Below are 21,758 nucleotides of genomic sequence, written 5' to 3'. Positions count from 1 at the left end.
TATTCTTCTATCTTGGTACTAACTTAAGCATCGGAGGGGTGTTAGCAAGGCTAACACCCACCCCTCACTTAGAGTTGACTGTTTTGTAGCTTGAAAAATATGTGGTATCCCCACATGGAATGGAGTTAATTTAGACCATGTAGCCAGTATATATAGGCCTTGTCGCCAGTATCTTTGGGCTTTGTCGCCAGTTTATTTATAAGGTTTAAGGGGTCTTCACCTCTTCTCAAGGGCCCTGCCGCCAGTCGGCCTTTGTCACCAGTTAAAGGTATTATTCAATACTTTCTAAGGTTTAAGGGGTTTTCACCTCTTCTTAAGATCACTTGTAGCGCACGTTTATTCGTGCCATAGTTTGAGAGACGGGGCCAACACATGAAATATAGTGACTTGTTACCTCGTTATCCTCAGCTATTGGTTTTAATCTCAAGTTTATGGTAGACGTACCATTTCCTAAGGTTTAAGGGGTCTTCACCTCTTCTTAAGGGCCATGTCACCAGTTTAATCCTAAGGTTTAAGGGATTTTCACCTCTTCTCAAGGGCCATGTCGCCAGTTTAATCATAAGGTTTAAGGGGTTTTCACCTCTTCTCAGGGCCTTGTCGCCAGTGTAGGCCTTGTCGCCAGTATATTTGGGCCTTGTCGCCAGAATTTCTGAAATTATTCTCAGGATAATATTGCAGGATATCTTTATGATTAGAAGAACAACCTCGGAGGGAATCTTATTAACAAGGACGAAGTGGTCTATACCTTATCAAAGTTGGTTACTAAATAATTCTGGTATGACTTCCTATTTTGCAATGTTCTTTATTCCCTTCTATTTAATGAATTTTATGACTTTATGTTGGTTCATTAACTTAAACCTAAATTTTGTTTCTTATCTCACTTAGATTTATAATTATAATGAAATCAACTTTATTGTGAAAATTCGATAACATGGACGAGGATAAAACACCAACACAAGTCATAAAAGGTTATTCTACTAATATTAAAAATGCAGGAAAGAGATTATTCAGGTTTCACTCAAAAAAGAGCCCATCCACCTGAACCATCATATTGTCTTAAAGCAGGAAATAAAAGGTTTGGGCTTCGTCCTGAACCAGGATCCCTCCACACAAACCGTTATCCTAAGCATACTACATTATCCATACATAACCAAAATGAAAATTGTTTAAAACCACCATCACAAACACATTAACACAACCGGAACACCCGGTTCAGACCTTGTCACCTTCACCTTGATCACCCTCCTTCTTCTCCGACTCCGGCACCTCACTAGCCTTGGCTTCCTTCACATCCTCACCAGCTCCAGCATCCTTGATCACCTCAGAAGTCCCAGCCGTCTCATCCTCTTCAATCTTCTCCCCTTTTAGCATCTTGAGCTTTTTCTTCCAAGCTACAGAATTCCAAGAATCCATCATATGACCTTTCGCTTGCGCTTCCTCTGACATCTTGATCATCGACTCCAGAATGCTGGCGGCTGCACACTTCTTGGTCTCCTCTAAGAACTCAGTCTTCTCCAACTCAAATGAGGCTTTGAGATCCGAAATCTCTTTGTCCTTCTTTTTGAGTAACTTGTCCTTGGTGTCAACAGCTTGTAGAAGATCGGCGAGCTTGGCTTCAGCCTCTCTCTTGGACAATTCAGCATCTTGGGATATCTGTCGGTAACTTTCGGTTTTCTGTTATTCCCAAATTAATATTAGTTTTTCTGCAGATTACTATTTTCAGGATAAGTAAAAAATACTTACTGTTCCAAGAAAGTTAGCAAGAGCTTGAAGCTTCTCCACAGCATCAGTAATGGTCATGTCAGCAAAAGGCTCGGTCTCGGCTGAAGTAGTGGCTTTCCTCTTCTTCTGTGCGGCACTTTTCTGGCGAGTTGTTGGGACTCTCACCGACGGAGAAAGTGTATTGGAATTTCCTTGCTTCACCACAATCCTATCCTCAATAAGATCGTCCAAATCTACTAAGCTAAAAGACTTTGGCCTCGGCATCCCTACACAATGATTTATCGAGTTATTTTCAAGATAACAAAATCCCTAGAAAACCTAATATCCCCAAAACACTTACCATAATTCATGCTTTCAGCGGGTTTTGCAGCAATCACACTTGTTTCTCCTGTTTCTTCCTCTAAGCAAAACTCCCTTTCCTCTGCTGGAATCTTGAACAACGCCTTGAGCCTTTTCTTCGTATCCTTCCTAAGCTTTATCAAATCCTCAAACACAACTGTCAAAAAACAAACCATGTTAAGATGAATCATTTGCAAAGAGAAGTTTTATCCTACAGATTTCCTACCCTTATGAACCCATTTAGTAGGCAAGTTCGTCCCATCAGGAATAGAATCCCGACGAACGAAAAAGAAATGTTTTTTCCAATCAGGGTCGCTACCGGACACCTTGGGAACCATGTAAAGACGGCTGGACTTGGATTGAAGACAATAGCGAAAGGATCCGTGAGTCCGAAGGTTATAAGTTGCGGCAATCTCAGGCACACCTATGGATAGACCACCGGTTTTGTTCAGACGATCTACTGTTGCCAAAACCTTCCACACATTGGCATGACTTGTGAGTACGAGAACCCGGTCACATCAAAGAACTCTTGTATGAGCAGGGAAAATGGATATGAAAGGCCAATCGAAAAGGGGTAATAGAAAAAGCAGGTTCAGGTTTTAGAGGAAAAGTCGGCCTTGACTTTGGGATCATATTGCCTAATGACAGTATCGGCAGGTAGTAAACCCGACTCTTTCAGAAATCTAATATCTAAATCTTTAAAAAGACACTGGTCTTCATCGGTCGCCGGAATGAGAGCCTGGTCGACGAAATCATCTGAGGTTGCAAAAGAGAAAGGATTGGGCGCACGAGGGGTTCTTTTTCTCATTTTTTGTGTGGATCGAAAGAAAAACTTCAAGAAATCAAGAAGACGAGAGATGAGAACTAACCTGATTATGAATCGGTGGAAGAGGATTGTGGTGTAGAAGACTGGGAATGCTTTAATTATAACCTAGAGAAACGGTTGTGGAGTCTCCTCGATTCTCGCACACGTCATTTCACATCGCAGAGATATTATTGTTTTTTAAATTCAAAATTTTTACAGCTGTCACGCAGTAAAAATTGGGGGCAATTGTTGGGTGCGGATTTTCACCCTCGGAATTGAGCCTAATTTAAGGATAACGACTTAAGCTGCTATTCTGAGGAAGGTACGTTGACTAATTCAATTGTCCTATATTATCTGATTGTTTTGCAGATAAGAGCACGTGTTAAATATGTTTATAAGAACGTGGATTGCAACGGAATGATACTTGAACTTCGTCAACAAAGAACGTGGGCAGCAACGGCTTGTTGAAGAAATAGTCTAGGGTTTCCGGAATAATCGGAATAACAGTTGTAATCTTCTTATTATAAATATGAGCTGATAGTATCGATAGGTCACACACAACTCACTCGTTTAGCTGCTAGTACTCATTGTATCACTTAGCTCACGATTACTAATCAGCTCCAACCTTTGTAATAACCGATTTTGTTATTAATAATATCGACGGTGATAGTTTTCACCGTCCGGGGGTTTTTTTGTGCCGGAGATCATAATAATCAAGCGTAATTCGACCAAAAGTTAAGTTCATAATCTTTAACCGAAGAAATTCGACTAAAGATTACGTTGTAAACTCTTGACCGAAACGAAGATTATCATAATCAAGGGTTTTTTCCCTCGTAATCATATCTTTGTGTTCGATCTTATTATCAACAAGCACTTCACCTCACGCACTAATTTGATCAAAAGTTGCTTTGCCAATTTTTGACCGAAACATACATATATATGTTTCCAATCAATAGTATGACCCTCTATTTTTATTTTTCTTAGTAATTGGGAAATTTTTGATGAATCATATATGAAATACAAACCTCATCTAAATGTCATATTAATCGCGAATCTAATTTATATCTATCAACAAACTAATAAACGGTTCAAGGGGTTGAAAAAGGATCAGACCCTTGAAACCTTTTTACCCTTTAATGTGAAATTTAAATACCCTTTAAATTTGTCTCACAACAACTTGTCTGGAAGAAATCAAAATGGCTCGTATAATTGAAGACTTTAAGTAGACCCGAATTGACCCAAATGAATTCTTAAGCTGATTAAAGATCCTAAATAAGATAATTATGTTATGATTATAGTTAACTAGGCATAAATAAATAGTTCTGTGATGATAAATGATCCTAAAAAATAACACAAGCATGCTTATTTATCACGTTGCAGGTCACTATCGATGCAAGATATTCAAACTCTTGTAGAAAAAGGTTGTCTCAATATTAACCGAAACACCGTCAACTCTGGGAAGCGTTTACGATCACATTTACACCTCGACGAGGGAGATGTAAGCTAATTTTTTTTTTTTAATTTAAACATTTTAAAACATTTTATTTTTAATTAATTTTGGTATATTTACATTTTAAACATATGTATGGGGTATATGTGTCTTTAAAGGATCCTGTGAGCGAGCCTATGTGATACTAAAAGACAGTGAATCGGTCGCACGAACCGTAGATGCTGTGCGCGTTTTATTAAATAATGCGCTTGATCCATCTGTTGGTTCTGATATGAAGCCTTCAGGGGCAGAACTTGTTGAAGCATCTGCTAGGAAGTTGCTTTTGGAGTTGACTGAGCTTAGTGACACCAATGTTGACCCGGAATTGCAAAAACCGGCCGCAACCGTTGCTAGAAAGGCACGGTCTGTTGAATTAACAGAACGGGATTCGTAGTTGCAAACACCCGTTTAATGGCCTTTCACAATTTTGTTATTCTTTAATTAAAAAAACATCACTTGAGGGATCCTATAGTTGAATTAATGATCGTGTATTTACTACAATAGATGTTTTTATATTGCAGATGCAATTTTATGAATTTTTGGAGAAACATTCGTTGCTTAAAATGCAAGACCGAGGGTGTTGGTACATGATGTCAGTAGTTCAATATCTAGTGTCTGTAATCGAGTTAGTATGTTTTGTATTTATGTTTAAGCGAACTTGTCTCACAAGTTCGCCTGATATAGGCGAACTTGTGGAACAAACGAAGTTAGTGACAACTTCGCCTAAACATATTAGGCGAAGTTGTCGTATGATATATAGGTTTAGCCTACGGGTTATTCGTAATCAGTTGTTCAGTTCGTGTAATAGGTGATCGGTGAATCACGTGTTATTAGTTGCAATACAACGTGTTCTTTGTTTATTGTAACGTGTGTTTGCTTGTGTTTAACGAATATCGATTCTACACTCGTATCGTCTTACGTAGGAATTCCGCACCTACGTAGAAAGAGATATTTCCGTGTAGATCCGGCTGGGAACCTACAATTGGTATCATAGCATTTGCTCGTGATTGTGTGGTTCGGGATTATCACACGGGTGTAGAAATCGTTCCGTTCGACTATTCGCTGGACGAGTTTACGTTAATATACCGAGTTTTTGTGTCCTACTCACCTCCCACCATCAAAATTAACCCATTACACCTTCGCATACCTCACAAAACGACAAAATCAAACCTTCAAAAACATTGTGTTCATCAGGCGAAGTTGCCGCCACTGTTTGTAAGGTTTAGGCGAAGATATAAGTTTAAGCGAAGTTATTAACAACTTCGTCTACCTCACAAGTTCGCTTAACTTAAGCGAAGTTATCCACAACTTCGCCTAATCAGGCGAAGTTGAAAAATCAAGCGAAGTTAAGTTTAACTTCGCCTATTGGTACTGTTCAGAATAATTTAATATTTTTGTTGGTTTCTTCGAGTGATCGTTCGTATTTCTTCCAAAGATGACTTCCATAAATATTACGGAACTGGTAAAAATGGAGGTGGAAGCAGGCTCAGCTACTAAGGCATCGAAAATGCTTAAGGGTACCGATTTCGTGGCTTGGAAAGATCGGTTTGAGCAGTATGTTAAATATCAAGATGCTAAGATGTGGGTGTGCATTCAAGATGGATACATTCCACCAACGGCTTTGTATGAGGGTCGTGAACAAATTAAGAAATACAATAAGATGGAAGAGGAAGAAAAGAAGATGTATGAGGCTGAAAGCAAAGCTCATGCTGCGATAACAATGGCTCTTCCACAAGAGATTCTTCACACCTTCAGGAAATATAAAACCGCCAGAGAGCTATGGGAAGCGCTTGAAAACCGATATGAAGGTAATGTGGGGATACGTGCATCCAAGATTAAGCTACTCAAAACCCAATTATCGGTGTTCAGGCATTTGAAGAATGAGTCACTTGATGATATCATCACAAGGTATTACCACTTGATGACCGAACTCAGGAACTTTTCAATTGACTATAAAGAAGAAGAGATCGTGGAAAAACTCCTTGATGCTCTCCCACCGAATTGGGAGATGTACACTGTCTTGATGAGAGAAGATAAAGAGTTTGCCAACATTGACTTGGAAACAGCAGTCAACAAACTATGAACTTTTGAACTTAACATGGTTCGAAAAGAGACACCAACTGATCAGGTTCAGGATCCGGGAATGTATGGTGCGAAAGTTAATTCAAGTTCAAGTTCGAATTCAGAATCATCTGCTTACTACTCAAAAGGAGACTCGAGCTCTAACTCAACTCATGATGGTCATGTAACTCTCAACATGGATGGTGATGTGTGTTTCGTAGCTGGTGGAACAAATACTTCTAAACCTCAAACAACAAAGGGTAGTTTTTCTTCAAGTGTTCCGAACAACAACTACTCTCAGATGCCCATGAGTGTTAAATCTGCTGAACAGCAGTTTGCTCTCTATGCATCTTTCATTTCTTCTTACGAAAATTACATTAAAGGTAAAATCGTTGACCCTGCAACTTTAGACGAAGACTATGATCAGATCGATGCTGATGATCTGGAGGAGATGGATCTGCAGTGGCAGATGGCGATGATAGTAAGAAGAGTCAAAAGGTTTATGAAAAAAACTGGTAGAAAGTTTGTTGGCGAAAGACCAGGGTTTGATAAGTCAAAGGTTCGGTGTTATAACTGTCAACAGAATGGACACTTTGCTAAAGAATGCACAAATGAACGAGTAGAACGTAGTCAGAACAGGCCAACACAACCGAATGGGGGAAGTAACGAGAATAGGGTGATGATATCCAGACAGAACGGGGAATACAATTGGAATCTGCAAGTTGAGGAAGTGTTCGAACAGGCCAACTTGGTTAACATCGAAACTGAAGGAAAAAACAGAGAGACAAGAGAAGATCAAGCTTATATGGCAAAGGTGAAAGATCAGCTCTCTGAGGTAAGTTCTAAACTCCCTTGTACGAAATGTGAAAATCTGTTTGAACAATTGAAAACAATAACTGATCAGTTTGTTAGTTTGGATGCTCAATTTAGAACATTAAAAGAATATCATTATTACACTAAAACTAAAGAAAACAATTACACGGTAAAAATAAAAGCTAGTGAGAAAGATATCAGAAGTCTTAAAGCCAGTCTAGCTGAAAAAATACAAGTAATTGATCTTAGCTATGAAGTGTTAGAAGAGAAAACCAAACTAATTGCTGAAAGGGATAAACAGATAGCTGATTACCAGGTGAAAGTGGTGGAACTAAACAGAAAGCTTGAGCAATTTAGAAATTCCTCCGCAATACTTGATCACCTCGTAAGTAATCAACGTTCCCCAGTTAAAAGGGGAGGAATTGGATATTCTGAAGTTCCACCACCTTATAATCATAACTATACTTATGATCCTAGTAATCAGAAATCTGTTGATGTTGAAATTGGTCAGACAGTTCCTGTTAAAGTTATGATTAAAGATCCAGAAGTTAGTAAAAGCGAAACGAGTAAGCCTGTTTCGAATGTTAAGATTTCTGTTCCTAGTTCTGTCTCATCAAATTCGGACAAGACATCCGAGTCTAGCGAGACAAAAGAAGAGGCAGTGTTACTAAAACGTGGAGAGGAACATAAACCAACTGAAAAGAATTCTCCACTAAACCCATATGTCCCACCATATGTTAGACAAACGGGCAGTAATGCAACCTCAACATCTAAAACAACTGTTGAGACGAAAGTTGAACACAGGAGCTGTTTCAGATGCAATCAAATAGGACACCTGATTGCTGATTGCCCTCTGAATCAGAGATTCAGAGGTATGAGGCCTTCGAAAACTGAGAATAGAACTAACAGTAATTACTATAATGGTAAGAATGAAAACTCATCAAAGTTCAGATATTGGACTAATCCAGGTTTTCAAAGAAGTCGATCTCAGTTTTTCCCTGTTAACAACCAAATCATTAGTTATAATTCATTTAATTCACGAAGGTTTGGATGGCCTCATAGTCAATCTACTAGAAGGTATCCTTTTAGGACTTACAGAAATCATTCTAATACTAACTTTGGACAGCCAAAGTACGGTATGCCTTTTAACAGATTTAATCGACCCAAGACCAATAGGTCTTGGGTCCCCAGATTTTAATCCTTTGCTTTAATCGTGCAGGAACAGTTGAACAGGGTTGCAAACAATCTATGGGTTGTGGATAGCGGCTGTTCCCGGCACATGACGGGTAACAAGAATTTGTTACACGAATGGAAACCTGTTCAGGGAGGTAGAGTAAGTTTTGCTGGAGAGAGTGGTGGTAGAATTACTGGAATTGGGACGGTGACTAATGGTAAAATGAAGTTAGAAAAGGTGAATTTCGTTGAAGAGCTGAAGCATAATCTGCTGAGTGTGTCTCAGATCTGTGACAAAGATTACACTGTGCACTTTACCAAAAATGAAGCGATCGTACTGTATCCTGGTTTCAAGATACCAGAGGCATGGATAGTATTGAAGGCTCCAAGGGAAAAGAATATATATGTTATGGACATGAGGTCGACTGAGATGGCAACAGAAGAATCATGTCTTCCGTCAAAAGCAACTGAATCGGAGTCCGAGTTATGGCATCGAAGAATGGGGCATATACATCTTCGAAAAATGAACTACATTGTCAAGAATGGGCTGGTGCTGGGTGTTCCCTTGAAAAATTTCAACTTTGAAGACCAATGTCTATCGTGCAAAAAGGGAAAGCAACACAAGAAATCTCATCACACCAAGAAGGTTAATTCAATAGTCAGTACCCTAGACCTACTTCACATGGATCTCTTCGGTCCCGTGAATGTAAAAAGCCTAGGTGGAACATCATACTGCTTGGTGATAACTGATGATTTCTCTCGATATTCTTGGGTATATTTCCTGAAGACAAAGGATGAAACGGTTCAGTTGGTAATGAATTTGATTACCAAGGTTGAGAATATTATGGGGAAAAAGGTTAAATACATCAGGAGTGACAATGGGATAGAGTTCAAAAACTATCAGATGGAGATATTCTGCTTACAGAAAGGGATAGACCACCAGTACAGCGCTCCGTATACTCCGCAACAAAATGGGGTGGCTGAGAGGAAGAACAGAACGCTAATTGAAGGAGCCAGAACCATGCTGGCTGATTCTAAACTTCCTGTGGTGTTCTGGGCTGAAGCTGTTGCAACAGCCTGTTATATCCTTAATAGAGTTTTAACTGTTAAAAGATTGAATAAAACATGTTATGAACTTATGCATGGTAGAAAGCCTAACTTGAGTGGTCTCGATCCATTCGGGTCCCCGTGTTCGGTATTAAAGACGAACTCAAAATTTGGTGAGATAGCCGACGAAGGTATTTTAGTCGGATATGTTGTTGGGACACCCAACAGACGAGTCTTTAATCTATCGACCAGCAAGGTTGAGGTGGTGTGTAACACTGACATCACAAGTTACAAATCACCAAAACCAAGCACGGGACCCGCTGGGGCTTTCGACTATGATAGGCTTTTTAAATCTTTTAATTTGCCTTACTTGGATTGTGCAGAAGTTGATGAGAGAATAGCTACGAAGATGCTTTATGATGAGGAAGAAAATTTTATGCAACGACCGCAGTACGATGAATGTCACCCTTCCTCGTCAAATGCTGTCGATACCCCTGCTACCTCTACAGAAGAGGAATTCTTCAATCCTTTTCACTCTCAACAACAATCACCCATTGATGAGCTATCTTCGAACCTGGAAGACAATCTGCAAGTCAGTTCGGTTCCGACTACGAGTGTTCACAAAAATCACCCTTTGGAGAACGTAATAGGTGATCTGTCCGACGGTGTACAAACAAGACGAAGCTTGAATGAGCACACTTGTGTTTACACGAGCATTAAAGATACAGGCATCATTAACGAATGCTTGTACACCTGCTTCATCAGCCAGATTGAACCAAAGAACTATCAAATGGCTCTCAAGGACAGCTCGTGGGTCGAAGCCATGCAAGAAGAGTTAGCCCAGTTCAAGAAGATGGAGGTATGGAATTTGGTTGCAAACCCGAAAAATGTGCATGCGATTGGCACAAAATGGGTTTTCAAATGCAAGAGAGATGAAAAAGGGATAATTATCAGGAACAAGGCAAGGCTGGTTGTAAAAGGTTTTAATCAGCAAGAAGGGATCGACTACAATGAAGTGTTTGCTCCTGTGGCGAGATTGGAAGCGATTCGATTGTTTTTGGCATTTGCTGCACACAAGGAGATGAAGGTGTTCCAGTTAGACGTGAAAAGTGCGTTTCTTAACGGTAAAGTCGATGAGGTTGTGTACGTTGAGCAACCTCCGTGTTTTCCTGACCCAGACTTTCCTGATCACGTGTACAAGCTAAGTAAAGCGCTATATGGGCTACATCAGGCCCCTCGTGCCTGGTACGCAACTCTATCCGATTACTTGCTTGAGAATGGATTTGAAAGGGGGAAGATCGATAGCACACTGTTCGTTAAGAGACAAGGAAGAGACTTTCTTCTGGTTCAAGTCTACGTGGACGACATCATCTTTGCTGCATCAAAAGTCGCAATGTGTCAGGAGTTTGAAGCCGTCATGAAATTGAGGTTTGAAATGAGTGCTATGGGTGAACTAACTTTCTTTTTAGGATTGCAGGTTGATCAGAAAAAAGATGGGATGTTCATTCATCAGACTAAATATGTCCAAGACGTTCTCAAACGCTTCAAGATAGAGGACAGCACTCCATTTGATACTCTAGTTTGCGTCAACCATAAACTGGGTGCTGATTCAGACAGTGATGCAGACATGGACCCCACCCAATATCGGGCAATAATAGGTTCTTTAATGTATTTAACTGCATCTAGACCTGATATTATGTTTGCAGTTTGTCTTTGTGCTCGTTTTCAGGCAAACCCAAAGGAATCTCACATGAAGGGTGTGAAGAGGATATTGCGGTATCTCAAAGGCAAGCCTAAGCTAGGGTTGTGGTACACGAAAGGAGGAGACTTGGAGTTAGTCGCCTACACGGATTCTGACTATGGAGGATGCAATCAGAATCGGAAGTCGACAACGGGTGGATGTCAGTTTTTTGGAGGCAGATTAGTGTCATGGCAGTGCAAGAAGCAAACCTCAGTCGCCATTTCTACCTGTGAAGCAGAATACATGGCAGAATCGAACTGCTGCTCCCAGGTTCTTTGGATACAACAGCAATTGCGCGATTACGGTCTGAATTTCACTCATACTCCTATTTGCATAGATAACACTGCTGCTATCTCAGTAACTAACAATCCCGTAAAGCATAGCAAAACTAAACACATTGACATCCGTCATCATTTTATACGGGATTGTGCTGAGAAGAAATTGATAATGCTCGAAAAGGTTGATTCGTTAGATAATTTCGCTGATTTGTTTACTAAAGCGTTTGACAAAACTCGTTTTCAAAACCTTGTTGAGCTAAATGGGATGATCAATCCCGAGTAACCGTGTTTTTCGTTTTTACTTAAAAAAAAAACGTCACTATCGCTTAGAATTATGTCGGTTGCTTCAGTTTGAAGGACATATCTTCGGATATGTTTGGTCCTCATTTCTACCTGTAGAGTATGAGGATAGCCATTAACCAGATGACTGAAAGTGACCGGGGCGGTTTATGATGTGTTTTTATTCTTTCGCTGAAAATTAGTCGTTCATACTTAGTTAGAAGGACACATACTCGTATGTGGCCGGTCCAGCAGATCCATTGGATCTTCAGGATAGCCGTTTACCTGAAGACTTCGACTTGATCGGGGCGATAGAAGTTAAAATTTTTTTTAAAAGGGAGATGAAATAATTTTTCAAGTCTACTGCTTCGTAAGAAGTATCTATACAATGTTTAAAAGAAAATTGATCCAACCTTGGAAAGTGATGGACAAACTGATTCTGTGTGCTTAACTAGTGAAGTTATTAGGCCTAAAAGACTTTAGAACAGTCATTGTATGTCATGGTAGCTTTTTATGGTGCGTAAAAGTAGAAGTGATACTAACTAAATCTCCTCGATCTTACGTGGAAACTCCTTAAGAGTTGTGCATGTCTTCATATATATCTTTCCGAATGATAGGCAGAAAAGCGATTACCCAGTCATACACGAGCCCGTGAGTGTTCTGATTCTCGTGAAGATAGCGTGGCAAGAAACTGCAGTGATCCAGATTCGGGACTTGCAGTTGTTTACTACTCTGAAACTGTGTAAATATTTATTAAAAAAAATAAATAAATAAATAAAAATAAATAAATAAATAATTTATTATATGTTATTGAGACATTCTAGAGCTTATAATGTTAATACTTCTCAATCAAGATGCAAGAAAGAGAACGGGAAGAAGACTCTACAGATCGACGTGTACTTACTATTTAATCAGACACTACGGGTCGAGGTTAACTCGGGGTGACTTGGGGAAAGCCAAATACGCTTTGAGAATAGATAGGAGACATCATCATCTCTGATGTGTCGTCCATTTAAATTTTGAGCTTAATTGAACCTAATCCGTATCACAGAAGCGATGAAAACCATACTAAGTTTGTTTACCTGCTTACAACCTGTCTCTTTATGTCATAATACAGCTGAACATGGATCTGTGTGACAGTCACTTAATTAGTATGATTCCTGTTCGGATCTTTTCTAAAACGTGGTAGTCTCTGTTGAGACTGAAATTTGATCCCGTGTACTTTATCTCTAAATTTTATTCTACTTATGTCGTTTTATGATTTTATACCTGGTTACTTGGTCTTTGATCGTATCATTTAACTCTTTAAAGGAAGTTTTAAAAGTTAATTGCAAATTGTTCAAATTATAAGGGTTTGTTTTGTAAAGTTTAATATAGGCGAAGTTGTTTAAACAGGCGAAGTTATGGGATAGGCGAAGTTATCCCTAACTTCGCCTGTATAACCTTGACCCTATATAAAGAAATTTTTGGTCAAACTCAGTATTATTTTTAAACCCGGCGAACTTATCATCCTTTAACCAAGGCGAAGTTATCTCTCGAATCACATCTGGTTGTTTTTCTCAGTTTCTAATCCGATTTAAAGGTGTGTAGTGTCATCATATCGTATAATCTATGACATTGACGTTAAACAAAGGTCGTTTCGACCCGATTCGTGACCCCGTTCATTCGAACCCTCAACACCCGCTTTTCAAACTTATTTTCACGTGTTCGTAATCATCTTGATCGTCGTGATCTCCTCAAACACATGTTTTGTAGAGTCCACAATCATCAAACTCATAAAATTCACCTTTTTTTGCTGTCTATACTGTTGCCGCTTCAGATTCAGGCGATGTTACAGTTTAGACGAAGTTATCCTTAACTTCGCCTAAGGTTTAACTTCGCCTGATATTTAATTATTTAACTGTATATGAGGCGAAGTTGTGGTTAGGCGAAGTTATCATTAACTTCGCCTGGCCCTTTTATTTTTTTTATTTATATAACATTTATCAGGCGAAGTTAAAGTTAAGGCGAAGTTATTACCAACTTCACCCCACCCCTAACTTCGCCTATACAGAATAAATCATAACTTCGCTCATGGTAACAGGCGAACTTGTGATTTGACTTGACGATTCTCTAACTTAGACTGTTTTTGTTGCAGAAATGGCAGCTGTAGCTGGAGCAGGTGGTGCAGGTGGTGATGAAGGTGGAGACAACAACCGACAGTTTTTCCCGGGGCATAACATGTACATTACTCTAGACCCGGATGCGAGCGGTGTTGATGATTTCAGCGAGATCATCACGTTTCTTATCCGCTCGCGTATCTTCCACGCTATTACTACAACACTGCCCATCTCCCTACCAAACATAGAAGATTTCTGGAAGACAGTGGAATATGATTGTCGAGTCGAGCCCCCAGTCATGCGTGCAACGGTTAACAATCAGGTAGTGCAGTTCTCGTCTGAGCAAATCAGGGTGGCTTTGCAGTTTAGGGATGAAACGAGAAATGACCCTACCGACTTCGTGGCTCCATTCAGAGATGGTGCTTTTCTGAGAATGGGCTATTCTGGTCCATTGGAGGATACTCAAAGACGAAAGGGGTTCTTGTTAGACCAATGGCGCTTTCTTATGCACGTGATGATCGTGTGTATGTCGGGGAGAAAGGCCGGTACGGATGGAATGGGTGCGACCATGTAGTCGGCAATGACTGCACTGACTTACAACAAGCGTTATAGCTTTAGTCAGATGGTGTTCTACGAGATAGACCGTCAAAGACGAGCGGTGGCGCGTGAGAGATTCTTAATGTACCCAAGATTCCTTCAAATGATCTTGAATCACGTGGCCCCCTCGTTACCTCAGCGCCGTCCGATTCGGTATGTGGAAAGTGTCAGCAAGCAAATCTTCGCTCAGTGTAGATCATCAAGTGCAAGAAGCAAACCTGAGCTCTGTCCTCGACATACTCCATTATTTGGGTACTTGATCAACCCAGAGTATGTTCCAGCTCGTGGGGACGAGTTTCGGGATCCGGCACCACAACAGGCTGGAGCACCTCAACCACCACCTGAGGTACAACAAGCTTTACCTGCTGCTCCTGTTGTGGCACCGGAGGAAAATGTAGACCTTGAAGCTGCTTTTGGCGGCCAAGGTTTCTTCGATATGGAACGTGTTGATCCAGAGGAAGAGGTGCAAGTCTCGGTTGCACGGGTTACTAGTGTGGATGTGGCTATGACAGCTACGACGGAGACTGATTCTGACTCTTCAAATGATGATGTGAATGAAGCAAGACAGATTCTGATTACTCAAGAAAGAATTCACGGGAAGAGGAAGAGAGACACCGATGACAGTGATTCGGACTTTGAGGAAGATTTACATCGGTTGGTCCGTAGATCGAGAAGGGAAAGGGCAGGTGTAGGTTCGGGAGCTGGTGAGAGCTCAAGGGTGGTTCGTTTCACTCCACCCGCACTGTCTGGTATGACTATGGTCCCTTCATCACTACCAGTTACAGGGTTAAGTGCCGCGGATGTTCCTGTGGTGACTACCTCATCTTCCTTCGGCATCCCACCCACTACATTCCAGCTCTCGGCTCCGGAGATTGTGTCCTTGCCACCTCCAACTCTTACTCCATCGGAGGTCGTAGCAAGGTTTGTTGAGTCGACAGTTGTTGCCACTGCAGGGTTGTCGGTTACGATACCACCTGCGGTTACGTTTCCACCTGTTTCTGAGGTGCCGGTTACATTGGGAATCCCTCCTCCGTACGCTCAAGACATATCACATATGAGGTTTGATTTCGATGCAACCTTATCCGACTCGGAAAGAATAGCAGCGCTGGAAAGGGTCATGGCAGAACAATCAAGGGTAAATCTTATCCAGACTCATGCTATTCAGCGCCTCGTTGCGGAGAATCAGATTCAGTCGTCCCTCCTTATCGAGCATGGTAAAATATTTGATGCCTTGAAACAGTTCTTGGTATCTCAGGGGGAGACGAGCTGTAAGGGTGACGAGCTGAGGACGAAGAAGCGTAACGATCGAGACGATGATCCCAATGCATCGAAAGATGCAGGTGGAGAGTTGCCAAGAACTGAACAAGCTCTTGGGACTTCCACATCTCAGGGGGAGTCAACGAGTGCAGCTGGCAGTTCAGGGGGTGATGATGTGGTGGTTGTGGAGGCTGAGGAGGTGTTGGATGATGATGTTATAGGTGATGAGGATGTGTTACCGTTGGAGGAGATAGAGAAGATAGGGGCTGAGATTGTGATTGACGATGAAGTTGAAGAAGGAGAGATTGTGGAGGACAACATTGAACATGAAATTCCAGAAGTTGAAAAGTCAGATTTGGGTCAAGATACGGGATGTGATGAGACAGAATGGGAGGAGCAGCCAAGATGGAAAGAAGGCTACGCTCAGTGGTTCGTAAAGACTAAGAAACCGGCGGTCCCTACTATGTTCAAGAAAAGGGGATTATATGCTGGTTATATGATGAGCAGTTGAGGTTTTTTGTGATTAAACGGTATGATGGGGTTCAGTATTTCAAGAGGTTGTTGAGATCGTTGAATACGTTGCCTGAATGTGAAGTGAAGGACTTAGCCAGGTTGGGGTTGAACAACAAGAGTGATGATAACATGGCTAGGATCATTGGAAAGATAGTCTGGAAGGAAAGCATAAAGGAGAAAAAGTTCGAGCTGTTGAAACCGCAGAAAGGAAAGCTCGTTGAAGACAGAGACAGAGGAATGAGAGCAGATGGCAAAACTTGGATGATAATGAAGTATAAGCCGATCCGGTGCTTAAAAGAAGTGCCGATGAAACAAATGCCCAAGGACGTGCTAAAGGATCTAAAATGGTGGTACGTTGATAGTGAAACAGCTGAAGCAGTAATGGAGGATGAAGATGAACAAGAGCTGATGAGAGTATATGATCCTATGCATTTAGTGAATTTGTCTCAAGCTGATCTGCAGGTGCTGAACGAGAAAAAGATATTTTACATTCCTGCTTGGAAAGAAGAAGCAAAGAAATATCAAAGAGTAGTTTCAGTTTGCGTACGAGAAGGCGTTCATGCTTGAAGATGGAAGATACAAGATTTTTGGGATTACGAGACACGTGTTTGAAGAAAGAGATATGAAGCTACTGCCAAGGGGGAGTCTGTTGGTACATGATGTCAATAGTTCAATATCTAGTGTCTGTAATCGAGTTAGTATGTTTTGTATTTATGTTTAAGCGAACTTGTCTCACAAGTTCGCCTGATATAAGCGAACTTGTGGAACAAGCGAAGTTAGTGACAACTTCGCCTAAACATATTAGGCGAAGTTGTCGTATGATATATAGGTTTAGCCTACTGGTTATTCGTAATCAGTTGTTCAGTTCGTGAAATAGGTGATCGGTGAATCATGTGTAATTGGTTGCAATACAACGTGTTCTTTGTTTATTGTAACGTGTGTTTGCTTGTGTTTAATGTATATCGATTCTACACTCGTATCGTCTTACGTAAGAATTCAGCACCTAAGTAGAACGAGATATTTCCGTGTAGATCCGGCTGGGAACCTACAGAGGGGCCAAAGAGGGTTGGAACAAATGATGTTGAAATGAAGAAAGCAGACTGGAACTGCCCACAACAAGAAATCTATACACACAATTTGTAAAGTATATGCAAATAGTTTTTAACCTATGAACTTTGATATTATTTGTTTAGGTGTCAACTTATGAATTTTGCTAGCAACACAAAGTGTTTTCGTTGCCAAGAGCAACGCCCCAAGAGGCAGGGAGAGTGGGAGTGCCCCTCGTAAGTCCCTAAGTTGTTTTTTTTTTCTTTTTTCACACCAACACATTTTTGATTGTGTTATATATTTTAATTATATATTATATGGCTAGAGAAGAGTTTCCTTGAATCTCAGCCATAGATAATCACTGAGATTAAATCATAGCCGTATTATATAACTCAAATGGCAGTTTTGCATGCAGTTACCCGAGGTTTCACCCCCTCTTTTTTCGTCCATGTTCTTCGTGGGAGGTTATAGCTGTTTTGGATAAAAATCTGCTAAGGATAATGTATCCAAATCTATTATGTGAGGTTTAGTGCTAAAATGATAACAACGAATATATGAACGAAATTGAGATGAACACGACGATTTGTTGCGAGGTAAAACCCTTTGATCTTGTTTAGATCAAAGAAAAAAACCCCGGGTGATGACAACTCGTCAATCAACAATTTATTAATCACAAAAAAGGTTACAGGTGTTTGGAGATTGTGATCGATGTTACAATAGAATGCTATTGTGTAGAGAGAGTTATTGTTTCTGCTCTAGTGTGTGTGAGAATACAAGTGAGTTTCTAATCGATCATATCTCAATTATATATAAAAATAAAAGCTAACTAACTCCTATTTTTATGGCACTACTCCCACTAGCTTAGTCTTCACTTTTGACCACGTGCTGGAGGTGCCTTGTAGCGAAATATTAGGTAGACCACATCTTAGAGCCGTTGCACTTGATAAATATCTACCTTTATATTAGAAACAACCGTTAACAACACCAATTACTGAGGATCCTTGATCCTGGCATAGCTCTGGAACTCTTCAGAAGGATAATTGATCCAGACACGTCTTCAAGAATAACATATCCTCAGCACTCAATTATTTGTGACTCAACAAGAAGTCATATAAATCCGCCATTATCCCCACTAAACGTGTTACAGCCATTTGACCACGTGCCATATCTTCTTAAATGCGAGTTAGTGGATAGACTGAGTCTTCTAACCGTTACACCTGCTAAATACAAGACTACACATGAGAACAACCGTTAATTAGTAATAAGTATTGAGGATCCTTGGCCCTGATATGATCTGGAATACATGCTAAGGATAACTGATCCAGACATATGCTAGGATAACGTATCCACAATGCCAAATTTCCGTGCCCTAACACCTCCCAAATCAAACACACACCCCGCATCATGTAATTTCTTACCTCTTTTTCATATTAGTCAGTTTCTAATCATTATGTTATTGTTTTCACTGCTAATTACAGTATATATATTAGTCAGATACTAACACGATGAATTTTATTACATTGTTCACTTTATTCGATTATTGAGTCTCATAACTGATTTTGATTACTAGAGTTAATGCTATAGCTCAACAAGCATCGGTCATAATTATCTTCGACAACCGTCAATGTCAGTTAATTCTCCATTCATAGTGTTTTAGCCATAGTTATTAGAAGTCTCCGCTTCTTGCGCTCTTAGTTCCTAGGTTTTGTAATGGTAGGCTTGTGGACCCTTGACCTGTGCACATGTACTAGCTTGAATGCATAGAGAATGTTAACATTCTGGTTATGCTTTTAATATAATTGTACATTTTGTTACAGCTATGTTGTTAATATAATTGTACACTTTCTTACGATTATGCTTTCAATTTAATAGTACAACTTGATATAGGATGGTCAAAACTGCACATTACACTAATTCAAGGCATGCCCATGACTCTTTTCACTTTGAGACTTATAAGTTATAACCCATTTGCTGTGATTTACTAAGACCTCAAAACTGACCTGCAACGGCATAACCCGAAAAAACAATTTATGACTTGCTTCGTTCTCAAAACAGTTTCTGCAACATTGGCAAGAATTTCTCTTCAATAGCACGACTAAACCTCTGGAGTAATATTTTGCCCAAATTTTCATTATATGACCATTTTATACTTTTTTTAACGGAGACATATTTAGGCATTTTAGCCGTTTTAGACTGACTTGACTTGAAACCAAAAAAACTCATATCTGGCTATTTTGTTTTTATCCTTAGAGCTTTTAGTCAAAGTCAAATTTTATAAATCAATGGTTGGGATATATTGAAAATTTGATGATCATAATCTGTTTTGTCTTTTTAAGCAAATTTAACTCTTTTTTTTATTTTAATTTAGACTATTTTAGTATTGTTGACTTTTGTATGAGAGTTGTTTGGTCTATAAAAATCATAGTTTTTGATGTGATTGTCATGAATAACTGAAGCATTTGGGAGCAGAATTTTAATTATATATTTTTTTCTTATTAAGGGTAAAATGGTAATTTACAGGAAAATCGATGCGCATGGGTGGTGGAGGAGCAGAAGCCTATGAGCTGATGCCACAGCCACCAAAAGATCAACTTCCCAATGTTTTTTGAAGTTATTGATCGTGTCACTTTGAAAGATGCAATTGTCTCCATTTGTGAAGAATTAGATGTGCCTATACCAAATAAGGTGATTATTTTATTATATGATTTTATTTCTTATTTGTGTTTTTGGTAACAATTGATGATCTTTTTTATTATAGGTTACAATGCAGGTTTATCCGATGAACAAGGCACTCATAGAACCTTATCTCCGAACCTCTGGTAAATAGTTTTACTGGAATTCCTTTTTACTAGCACTTTGTTTATTTACTTTATTTATCATATGAATATGATGATTTGATTTTTTGGATGTGTTCTTCTACTATCCAAGTTTGTCTATAGACAGTTACTGAGCATGGCTCAAATATGTTCTGATACAATTTGATTATTTAACAACTATTACAATAGTTGTTGCTTTAGTTCGTGTTCTTAATTCTTAATAAATGGTCTTTTTAAAAGCTAAATCTCATTGTAACATGATCAATTAAAGCAACTTGCCCATGCCTGCATCATTTGATCTAAACTCTGATTGTAGTCTAATTCTCTTAAGTTAAACTTGTATATTAACCAACACTCGTCACATTTACATCCGATTCAGATATGTTTTTGTTTTGTTCCAACGATAACTGACAACTTATAATATGCATCACATTCACATTCTCATCAAATTCTGGTTCTCTATCATTGTGTTTCACTTAATTGTCTTTTGAGATCATTAGGTTGACTTTTTGTTGCAGATTTTGCTGGTTTCATGTTGTTTTGAGTCGTTACTTTGGCCTGCCATTTTTAAGACCGTTATGAAGTGCATGCTTGAAATTGAAGTGGTGATGGTAGTTGGTACTTGGTTAACAAACTTACGAAATTTCCAATTGAACCTATAATTTAGTATAGAACCTTATAATTCATTTGAGTGTTTTTTTATTTTAATGGTATTGAAATGAGTGTATTATGTTTTACAAAAATGTTATTGTTTTGAGTTTATTATATTCAACCCAACACCACTATATCTTACCGATTCATACTTGAGCCTCTGAATGATTCCATTCAGAGGCAAACAAACACGCGCTGCCAATTATGTGTTTCTGATTTTAGTTATTAAGGTTGAGACAGGTTTGAACAAGATATGAGTGATGCATTATTTGTTTTACAAAATACCATTAATACCTAAAACAAGGCTTACATGCAACACGAATGTTACTTATAACCGTTATTGTGTTTTCATACACAATGTTTGGGCCTATTGCCTTCATTGAAATAATTTAATTTCAAACTCTAAAAAAAGGTAAGCATTGTGCATCCCGTTTAAGTAATACAATTTTATTTTATTTGCTATTCCCGCGAACCCGTAACTCCCAAAATGTGTTGGAAAGTAACCAAACCGTCACATTTGTTACTAAATTAATTAATGTAATCACATTTCTAAGTTGATATTCCCGTCCACCGGACGGGTCAACTACTAGTTGCTTAAATAGGAAGAATGTGTCAAAATGCTACCGATTACCATAACCGGAGCCAACAAGTTTTGACACGACACAACATGAAGTTAAAAGGGTTAAAACGGGTCAAGGTCATTCATGTGATTGAACTGGTTATATCTGATCACATTAATCATGTTAATTGTGTCGTGTAAGGCATTTATTAAACATGTTTGTGTTAGTGTTTAAGCAAATTAAACGTTTAGTTAAGTATAACATATTCAGTCTAATGTATATTTTTATTTATTTGTTGTGTGTCAAAAGTGCATTGGTGAAAGGCCGAAAGATGCAGAAGCTAAATATCAAGAACATATATGGAGGAAACCGTAAGTTTACTTGACTACAAAAAAATGTTTAGTGGCTCGAATGTAACAGGGCCAATATGTAATAGTAATGGTGTATGTAATAGTAATGGTGTACTGTCAT

General features: G+C 39.3%; 1 protein-coding gene across 1 annotated transcript in view; it reads left to right on the top strand.

The window, feature by feature from the left end:
- Positions 1-21,758, top strand: part of LOC143562828 (zinc finger protein VAR3, chloroplastic-like) — a 145,707-nt gene that overhangs the window by 84,884 nt on the left and 39,065 nt on the right. The window lies entirely within an intron of this gene.

This window comes from Bidens hawaiensis, unplaced genomic scaffold (assembly GCF_021521415.1).
Source record: "Bidens hawaiensis isolate Kalapana, Puna unplaced genomic scaffold, B.hawaiensis_p1.1 tig00021177_1, whole genome shotgun sequence".
In the NCBI taxonomy this organism is placed as follows: domain Eukaryota; kingdom Viridiplantae; phylum Streptophyta; class Magnoliopsida; order Asterales; family Asteraceae; genus Bidens; species Bidens hawaiensis.
Note: the sequence above shows the minus strand (reverse complement) of the source record. Positions and strands in the feature narration are given on the sequence as shown.